Here is a 10,525-nt window from a genome sequence, read left to right on the forward strand (position 1 = left end):
TCCCCATTGAGGTTACAGTTCTCCAAATTAGATGACAAGAAGGAAAGAATTTGAGTTATTATCCATTTCTTCCCAGGGATATTAACATGAAACTGATTTGGAAGTGGAGTACCCAAAACTCAGATTAGCACTGCAATATATGATGCGGGCATCTGTTGTGATGGTTAACAAATTGGAAAACCTAGAGGAAAAATCAACAGATTCCTGGACATACACAATATACCAAAATTAAGTCATGAAGACACATAGAAAAGCTAAACAAATCAAAAACCAAGACAGAGGTTGGATGAGTAATAAAGACCCTCCCAAGAAAGAAAAGTCCAGGATCAGACAGCCTCACTATTGAATTCTACAAGTCTTTTAAAGAACTAATGCTTCTCAAACTATTCAACACAATTGAAAGAGAGACAATCCTCTCAAACTCCTTCTATTAATCTGACAATGACTCATTCTATCATTTATTTATACATAATGTTGAGAAAATCAGAAGTATTTGTTAGGACTTCTGCTAAAATGCACTAGATTTATAATTTTTAAATACATCTTTCCTAGATGTAATGCAGTCCTTTGCTACTTTAGAGTATCAGAAATTTAAAATGTTGGACTTGTGCTGGGGTGGAGCAGGTTAACACCCTGGCCTGAAGCTCCAGCATCCCATATGGGGGCCGGTTCAATACTCAGCTGCTCCACTTCTGATCCTGCTCTCTGCTATGGCCTGGCAAAGTAGTAGAAGATGGCCCAAGTCCTTGGGCCCCTGTACCGATCTGGGAGACCTGGAACTAGCTCCTGGCTCCTGGCTTCGGATCAGCACAGCTCTGGCAGTTGCGATCAATTAGGGAGTGAACATCAGATGGAAGACCTCCCTCTTTCTCTCTGGCTCTCCTCTCTGTCTGTAACTCGACTTGTAAATAAATAAATAAATAAATTTTTAAAACAATTAAGAAATTTAAAAAGGGAAAGGTTTTTAAAAGATGTATTTATTTATTGTGAGGCAGAGTGACAGATATAGAGAGGAAGAGAAAGAGAGGTCTGCTATCCACTGGTTCACCCCTAAATGGCCAGAATGGCTGGAGCTGGGCTGATCTGAAGCCAGGTGCCAGAAGCCAGGAGTCAGCAGCTTCCTCCAGGTCTCTCACATGGGTGCAGGGGCCCAAGCACTCAGGGCATATTCCACTGCATTCCTAGGCCATTAGCAAAGAGATGGATTGGAAGTGCAGGAGCAGGGACTCAAACTGGTGCCCATGTGGGATGCTGGTGCTGCTGGTGGATGCTTAATCTACTATGCCACAGAGTGGGCCCAGGGAAAGGTTTTAGGAAGACATCTTTCATGTAGACTAGGCTGCAATATTGCAAGGTAAGGTTTAGCTTTTATTTCCACACATCAGTATTCATCTTTTAGCAACTATAAATACTGAATATCATACATATAGACATAAATATAGGTAACTGCAGATTTTGTGGTCATTCTTTCTAATTCTCTTTTAATGTCTGCTAATAGGCCATCTTATGGATTATTATATTGATGTTACCTGTACACAACCATCAGGCATTTCCACTGTTGAATGTGTTTATGTGTACAGGTAGTTTTGTTTGTGTGTACATGAATGCACATTTGATGGAGATAGCACTGACAGTAATACTGTGAGAACTCCTAATGCTGATTTCAAACTTTCTATCCTCTGCAGAGATGGCTGTCATTGAAGTAGACCACAGGGCCCCTTTGCTGTTGTGGACTGAAATGTGCCTCCCTAAAACTCAAACACTGAAGTGCTAACCACCAACATAACTCTACCTGAAGAAAGTGCTTTTAAGCAGTTCAAATGATAGATGTGTCTGTCACATCAGAGAAGGGCTTCTGGAAAAATCGAGCCTATTAGCACCTTGATCTGATATTTTCAAGCTCTACAACTCTGAGAAGTAAAATTCCATGATTTAAATCATATTCTCTCTGGTATTTTCTTAGCAAATTAATATATCCTCATTTCTGCTAGCATTTTCTGCTGTCATCTAGAAGGTCCTCGTGATTAGCAGAGAAATATAGAAAGTAAAAACTATGATTTTAGATTACCAAGTATCTACTAACATAAAAAAGATATCCCAGAAGCCACCTACTACCATCCTCCAGGACCCAGGAAAAAAAAAAAAAAAAAAAAAAAAAAAAAAAAAAAAAAAAAAAAAAAAAAAAACAGGAATGAGTCAAGTTGTGGGGCAGTAGAAAAGTGAATAATGAAAGATCACAGCAGACGTAAATAAGGAAGGGTTTGATGCTGTGGTGTAGTAGGTTAATGCCTTGTCCTGCTGTGCATGCATCACATATATTGTTGCTAGAAGACCAGGTTCTCCACTTCCAATCCAGCTCCCTACTAATGCACCTGGGAAATTGGTGGAAGATGGACCATGTTCTTGGGTGCTGGCACCCACATGAGAGACTTGGAAGAAGCATCTGGCCTTGCAAATAAAGAAATCTTAAAAAAATAGAAGCAGTGTTAGCACTGTTGGAAAAACAGACACATAGTTCAATGGAAAAAATAGGCAGCTGAAATAAACTGACTTTTCTACAGCCAACCCCTATTTAATAAAGGAAATAAACAGGAGAAAGAAGAATCCCTTTAGCAAATGGTTTAAAGGAAAGTGATTATCCATATGTAGAAGCCTGAAAAGATACCCCAACACCTCATACACTATGTAAAAGCAACTCAAGGTTAATTAAAAGTCTAAATATAAAACCAAAACCTTGAGAGCTTGTTTTGAGGTTCTAGCAGGGGAGCGCAGCTACTCGTATACCCTTGACTGAAGACTGGTCCTCCTCTAGTGGGGAAGGTCATCCTCTTCGACCGAGCACGCAGCTTTGGGAGGGACGCACATGGAGTGGTGAGGGAGGAAGGGGACACCCGCCTAGCCAGCCAGATCAGCCGAAGCAACCCTGGCGATCAATGGGGTGAAAGATGTTGCAGCCAGATCACCCTCACATTCTGAGTTCACGCCGGAGCTGAGGGAAGGAAGCAATGCCGTCGGATCTGGCCGCTCTGCGGGAGTCTGAGGAACAACTCGCACCAGGTGGCCGCCATTCCGTCGTCATGGGTAAAGGAGACCCCAACAAGCCGAGGTGCAAAATGTCCTCCTATGCCTTCTTCGTGCAGACGTGCCGGGAAGAGCACAAGAAGAAACACCCTGACTTCGGTCAATTTCGCAGATTTCTCTAAGAAATGCTCGGAGAGATGGAAGACCATGTCTGCAAAGGAAAAGTCCAAGTTTGAAGATATGGCAAAAAGTGATAAAGCTCGTTATGACAGGGAGATGAAAAATTACGTTCCTCCCAAGGGTGATAAGAAGGGAAAGAAAAAGGATCCCAATGCTCCTAAAAGACCATCATCTGCCTTCTTTCTCTTTTGCTCTGAACATTGCCCAAAGATCAAAAGTGAACACCCTGGCCTGTCCATTGGGGACACTGCAAAAAAATTGGGTGAGATGTGGTCTGAACAGTCAGCCAAAGATAAACAACCATATGAACAGAAAGCAGCTAAGCTAAAGGAGAAATATGAAAAGGATATTGCTGCATACCATGCCAAGGGCAAAAGTGAAGCGGGAAAGAAGGGCCCTGGTAGGCCCACAGGCTCAAAGAAGAAGAATGAACCTGAAGATGAGGAGGAAGAAGAGGAAGAGGAAGAAGATGAAGATGATGAGGAAGAGGATGAAGATGAAGAATAAATGGCTATCCTGTAATGATGAGTGTGGAGTGTGCGTGTGTGCTCAGGCAGTTGTTTTGCTAAGAATGTGAATTCAAGTGCAGCTCAATATTAGCTTCAGTATAAAAAAACTGTACAGATTTTTGTATAGCTGATAAGATTCTTTGTAGAGAAAATACTTTTTTTAAAAAATGCAGGTTGTAGCTTTTTGAGGGGCTACTACATACAGTTAGATTTTAAAGCTTCTGATGTTGAATGTTCCTAAATATTTAATGGTTTCTTTAATTTCTTGACTTGTGTATGGTAGCACAGCAAAGTTGTAGGAATTAGTATCATTTGTAAATTTGGATTTTTTGTTAGGATGTTGCATTCTGTGTTGTTTTTTTAAAAAAACATTTTGTAATAAAATTATGTATGTTAAAAAATAACCCAAAACCTAAGTAAACATATGAGAAACTGTAAAACATAAGCAGAGACAACAGTTTGTGTAAGATTCCAAAAGCACAAGTAACAAAAATAAAATATACAAATTTGAGCATATCAAATTAAGATACATCTTCACAACAAAGTAATCAACAGAGTGAAGATACAATGGATGGAATGGCAGGATACATTGAAAACTCTGACTATGACAAAAGATTGATAGCCAGAACATACATATATAGAACTGGAAAAACTCCAAACAAGAAGCAAAATGTACACGTAAGAAATGGGCAATGATCAGAATACAGGTTTCTCAGAAGAAGAAATCTCAATGGTCAAGACATAGATGAACATGCCCAATATCACTAGCCATTAGGGAAATGTAAATCAAAACCAATAGCAGACTCCATCTGTGGGAGAAGACAATGCTTGGGTTTTCATTTGTGCAACAAGTGGGTTTAGAGGACCCTGTTCACCATTAGAGGGCAGAGTCTACATGGAAGTAAAGAATCCTTAATACTTTCCTAATGGGCTTGTTGAATTCTTGACTAGTGCCTATTACCATTGCCACAACCTTTCCAGTCTCACTACTTTCCTTCTTCTTCCTCTTCTCTATAGCTTGCAAAAACAGTATATCTTCTATATACGGAGGATACTTTTGTTTTGTTTTATTCCTTCTGTCTCATGATGTTCCTCTAAGAAATCACAACCCTCCAAATATTCATTCATTTATGCAGTCTGCAGTTTTCATGGGCTACTACATGGCAAAGTACTAGGTTAAAGGAAAGGTATAGGTCAGGAACTGAGCAAAGTTCACAATGATGTAGTATTATCTGGGGAAATGAACCTGATGGAAGACATCTCTCTCTCTCTCTCTCTCTCTCTCTCTCTCTCTCTCCTTCTCTCTCTGTGTAGCTCTGATTTTCAAATAAATAAATAAATCTTTAAAAACTAACTAAATAAATATACTAATAACCTGGTGGCAACACCTTTCTATCAGAACATGTGAAGCACTCAAACACAGTTTGTCCCAGAAAGTCAGCCATAGTTTTCAAGGGCACACCTTCCACTCCATTTGTGGACATCTCTGTGTGGAGTAAGGGGCACTTATTTCTTCCCCTCTTCTTTCTTACCACTCTCACAGTTATAACTTCTTCCACAGAGCAGTCTTTATGAAATTGTAGAACTAATATCCTCCCATTTCAAAAATGTCATGGGTTTAACCACAGAACCCAAAATAAGACAAGTAACTGGCCTTCTTAAATTACACAGTGTGGAATGTAAGATTCTCAGTGGATCACTGGGTAACTGTAAAGTACTGGGCAGAGAAAAAGATGTTACTTATCTGTATTTATGATGTTGTAATTCTCCAATTTATGCAAACTCAGATTAAAAGGGCTCCAGATAGTGGGCAACACTGTTGCATAGTGGGTAAAGCTACTGCCTGCAGTGTCAGCATCCTATATGGGTGCCGGTTGGGATCCTGGCTGCTGCACTTCCCATCCAGCTCTCTGCTGTGGCCTGGGAAAACAGTAGAAGATGGCCCAAATCCCTCATCTCCTGCACCCACCTATGAGACCTGGACAAAGCTCCTGGCTTCTGGTTTTGGATCCAAACAGCTCCAGCCATCCATCTCTGCTTCTACCACTCTGTAACTCTGCCTTTCAAATAAATAAATAATTATTTTAAAAAACAGCTTCATCCCAAAAGAAGCTCCTGGCTTCAGACTGGCACAGCTCCAGCTGTTGCTGCCAATTGGGGAGTGAACCATCGGACAGAAGACGTCTCTCTCTCTTTCTCTCTCTCTCCTCTCTCTGTGTAACTCTTTCAAATGAATAAATAAATCTTTAAAAAAGTAGCTCCAGTTATTGACAACACAGTAGACTTGCATTAATTTTAGTTCCCTTCTTATTTTGCAAAGGGATCAGTGGCAGGTCAAAACAGTTGACAGCCTTGCTAACAGGAGAAGAAATAGCTGAAGACAGAAAATGAAAAGCAGCCAAATACATCATCAAAGAAAGAGAAGTGGACCCCATCCAACACAAACCTTTAAAAGTGGATGCTCACAATTGACGAGTGAAACAGCTGCCCACTGAAATCTTATCTAGGGAGGGAAGATGTCCTAAGTTCTGCTTCTGTAAACTCCAGTCATAAATCTATCCTAATAAATCTGTCCCCGGCATCACTTTTACAAACACACTGGACCCACTGACCATTGGAAATGTGGACCTAAGTCATGAAGGCTGCCATTTAAACCCACCAATGCTGTAACAGCTAAGAAACTTGAATTTGATGCTGAGTTCTCAGGAAATCATTCCAGCTGAGCCTAGGGCCATTAATAGAAACTCCTTGGATCCTCCACTGTCTCTGTGCCTGTTTGAAAGAAGGGAGTTTTCCCACCCCAGGTTTCTGGAACAGCTTCAAATTCCACATTGGAAAAATCTGATAATTAATATGAGAGGGATCAATGCACACTTCACACTGCTCCCCACCAGGAAGATGAGGTGCAGGATGAGAGCAGTGGGGCAGATCCCAGTCAGATCCTCCTTCCCACCCCTCTGCTGCCCCAGGCTCCCTGCTGAAGGCCACCCAGCCCCACCCTGCAGGAACCAGCCCAGGAAACATCAAGAGACGTGGCCAGACTGCATTCTGAGACCACCCACAGTGGGAACCCAGCTTATTTAACTGTGGAGAGCTGGAGTCTTTCTGCCTTCCTTCCCTGCGTGTGCATGTTCCCAGAATGCTGCCCCCTCTCTCCTATAACCACTAAATAAAGCGCATTAGGGACAGTTTGGGTGAGGTCCTGCAGGAGAGATTCCAGGCACTGGGAGCCTGGGAAGTGGAGGTGGGAGACAGAACAGCCCGGGTCCCAGTCCTGACCTCGGGGGAAGCTGCCATGATCTATGGCTCCCTGGCACCCACCCTTCTCCCACACGTATCCCAGCCCCTTCCTGCATGCCAAACCTGCAGCAGAAAGTCCCTGGAGCAGGTACCCTTTCTTCTGGACACACGGGGATCGATTCGGGGAGTGGCGGGAAGAGACTCCCTGGTAAGTGGGACCCACAGGTGGAGGATGAAGAGGGAAGATGCAGCAGGAGGCAGGCTCGGGGTGAGCACTTGGAAACTCCCTGGGATAGCACGTGCAGAGCAGGAGATGCGGTAAATGCCAGAGAAGGAGAAGCACAGCCCCCAGGGCTGACCCTGATCAGGGAATGAACTCCCTCTGGTCCAACTCAGGCCCCAGGGAATGGCAGCAGCATGCGCATGTGCACAGGCATTCAGAAGGCATAATACATCCGAGCTCCTGGGAACTCTGGGAAATGGAGTACAGGCCGCAGCATCCCTAGAGACACCAGCTGACCCTCCCAAAGGCTGTAGTCAGGGGTGGGTGCCCACAACCAGAGGGCCTTTGCTTTTATTCAGTCCCTCCTTCCTTTCCTTCCCCCCACCAAAATCTCAGGGATCAGTTGCTTTCTTCCTTTCCTGAATCAAATCTGAAAGAGTGACACTCACTGCTGCTAACTGACCCCAAATCCTGGCTCCCTCATAACCTCTGTCTCTTCCAGAAAAATCTTATTTACTACTTTGGCCCTAGAAATCATAAATGACTATGATAGAATGTAGCTTTTAACAGAGGTGTAGAAGGCATGGTTTAATGTCCAGTTTTGAGAATACAATTTTCATTTGTGTTTTATTGATGTTTATAGTTCTTTTAAGATTTATTTATGTATTTGGAAGTCAGAGTTACAGAGAAGGAGAGCCAGAGACAGAGAGAGAGAGAGAGGTTTACCATCTGCTGGTTCACTCCCCAATTGGCAGCAGCAGCACAGCACCGACCCCTTATAGTTCTTTTCAAATCATTTTAAACTGTCTTTTTATTCATCTAGTACAGAGACAGAAGAATGGACACAGAGCTAACATAGCTGCGTATTCAAAGAGACAGGTTAAGGGGTTAAATGCCTTATATCATAGCATTTATACCTTAGATTAACTCTGGGGACAGTATTATCTGGAGTTTACAAAATAGAAACTGAATGGAAAGAGCTTAGAAAAGCATGGTGTTTTTTAATATCATAAAAAAGTCTAAGTTAAAGGCCAATCAAGGGGCCAGCACTGTGGCATAGCATGTAAAGCATTGACATTCCATATGGGTGGAGGTTGAACCCGGCTACTCTGCTTTCGATCCAACTCTCTGCTATGGCCAGGGAAAGTGGTGGAAGATGGCCCAAGTCCTTGGGCAGCTGCATCTGTGTGGGAGACCCAGAAGAAGCTCCTGCCTGCTGGCATTGGAGCTGTACAGCTCCAGCAATTGTGACCAATTGGTGAGTGAACCAAAAGATGGAAGATGTTTCTCTCTCTCTCTCTCTCTCCCCTTCCTCTCTGTGTAACTGTGACTTTCAAATAAATAAATAACTGTTTTTAGAATGTCAATCAATATATAATACTAGCTTAAAGATATTTCTTTTGTCTTGTGTCTCAGTTTTTAAAATCTGATTTATCAAATGGAAAAATGTGAGAGAGATGAAGAATACCTACAAAAATAATTTACTGTAATTATTTACTGTAATAATTTACTGTAATGATGTACTGTAATTTACGGTAATAATGTACTGTGAAGAACCACATAGGATTATAACTTGTCTAGAAAACAAAGGAGATTCAAAGTTGCTATTTTTCATGGTTATTTTTTCTTATTTTTAATATCAAGATAGTATATAAATATTATGCACTCCTAGGTATTTGTGTGTTGTTTGATATGTTTTATTTTTAATCAGAAATTCAAAGAGATAACTGGGTAACATGAAGTTCTGTGTTTCTGATTACTTCTCTCAATTAGAGATCATGGGATTAGAGGTGGTGCTAGATTAAGAATGCTTCAATCTTTATCCACTGACTTCACACCAGCATTTACTATGTTAAACAATATTCTTGGGGTAGATGGCTCTTTCTTGCCAGACTGTAAACTTCATGGGGTCTAGAAACATATTTGCTTTGACACTAAAACTCAGCATCTTGACAGTCAGTCTTTTAGTTGAATAAATACATGATATACAAAATAAATATTTCTGCCCCTCAAGAACTGCCTAAGAGAGAAGAAAATAGAAATCAATTTGATGACTCTCAGTATTAGGTGAATATATAATTTGTCATTCTGACATAAGCCTTGTCATAAAAAGGGCATATGAATAATCACACAGAGTTGAAGTGTATGAACACCTAGGGCCAAGTGGATTAAAAGTTCAGCCTAGCTATGTAAGGCATTCCATGTCAATAGGAGAGGAAGGAGGAAGAGGGGAGGGAGTGTAGGCGGGAAGGTGGTTACGGTGGGAAGAATCACCATGCTCATTACTTAGCAGCAAAGAGAGAATCTGTGATCATTTGTTGCTTAAGAAAGGGTGATAGGCATTATTTAATTATAATGCAGGCATCAGTGTTCACCTGTCTCTGAAATAGGAAGTCTATAACTCAGAATTCCTTGCTGTTTCATCAAAAACAATTCAAAACAAAAACCTAATTAAGCATAAGTGGAAGTTGTGCATTAGAAGTCTATTCTAATCTCTAGGAGGTTCAGGGGTTGGAAAATTCATCTAAAATCTTGCTGAAAAATGTCCCACACATTTTCCATGAACACTACCCTTAAGCATAAGCTTTTTTTTAAAAAAAGATTTATTTATTTGAAAGTCAGAATTACAGAGAGAGGAGAGGCAGAGAGAGAGAGAGAGAGAATCGTCCATCTGCTGGTTTACTCCCCAATTGGATGCAATGGCCAGAGCTGAGCTGATCCAAAGCCAGGAGTTAGGAGCTTCTTCCAGGTCTCCCGTGTGGGTTCAGGTGTCCAAAGACATGGGCCATTTTCTACTGCTTTCTCAGGCCACAGCACACCTGGATTGGAAGTGGAGCAGGCTGGACTCCAACCGGTGACCATATGGGATGCTGGCACTGCAGGAGGCAGCCTTACCTGCTATACCACAGCACCAGCCCCCATAAGCCCTATCTTCTGCAGAACCAGCACCCCAGACACCAGCCACCACATGGCATCCCATGGCACATTCAACCCTGGCAATGTTCTGCAGCTCTTGCTCCTCTCCACTTTCACTGGAAGAATCTGCAACTCCTTGTTTTCATGCAAGTAATTCTGATTCAGATGATGCCCCTGACACAATTGGCTGGCAAGTGCCATGGCATGTGTCCACGGCCTAGCTAAATGCAAAGCTGGAACATTTTAAACTTTTCACTGCCATGGTGAGACACGGACTCCATCTGATGAAGTAGGGGATTTTTCAGGGAGTCTAGAGAATCAAATATGACAAAATGACAAATCTTAACCAAAGAGTGCCGTGGTACAGATGAAGAGAACCCAAAATGTATTTTTCTATCTTTTCTTTTCTGAGTTAAGTGCCTAAAAACAAAGCCAA

The 10,525-nt window shown here is 41.9% G+C and overlaps 1 pseudogene; it reads left to right on the top strand.

Moving 5' to 3' along the window:
* The first annotated feature begins 2,981 nt into the window (after window positions 1–2,981).
* On the top strand, window positions 2,982–3,723 carry LOC100345911 (high mobility group protein B2 pseudogene; annotated as a pseudogene).
* Window positions 3,724–10,525: the final 6,802 nt, after the last annotated feature.

This window comes from Oryctolagus cuniculus, chromosome 13, assembly GCF_964237555.1.
Source record: "Oryctolagus cuniculus chromosome 13, mOryCun1.1, whole genome shotgun sequence".
In the NCBI taxonomy this organism is placed as follows: domain Eukaryota; kingdom Metazoa; phylum Chordata; class Mammalia; order Lagomorpha; family Leporidae; genus Oryctolagus; species Oryctolagus cuniculus.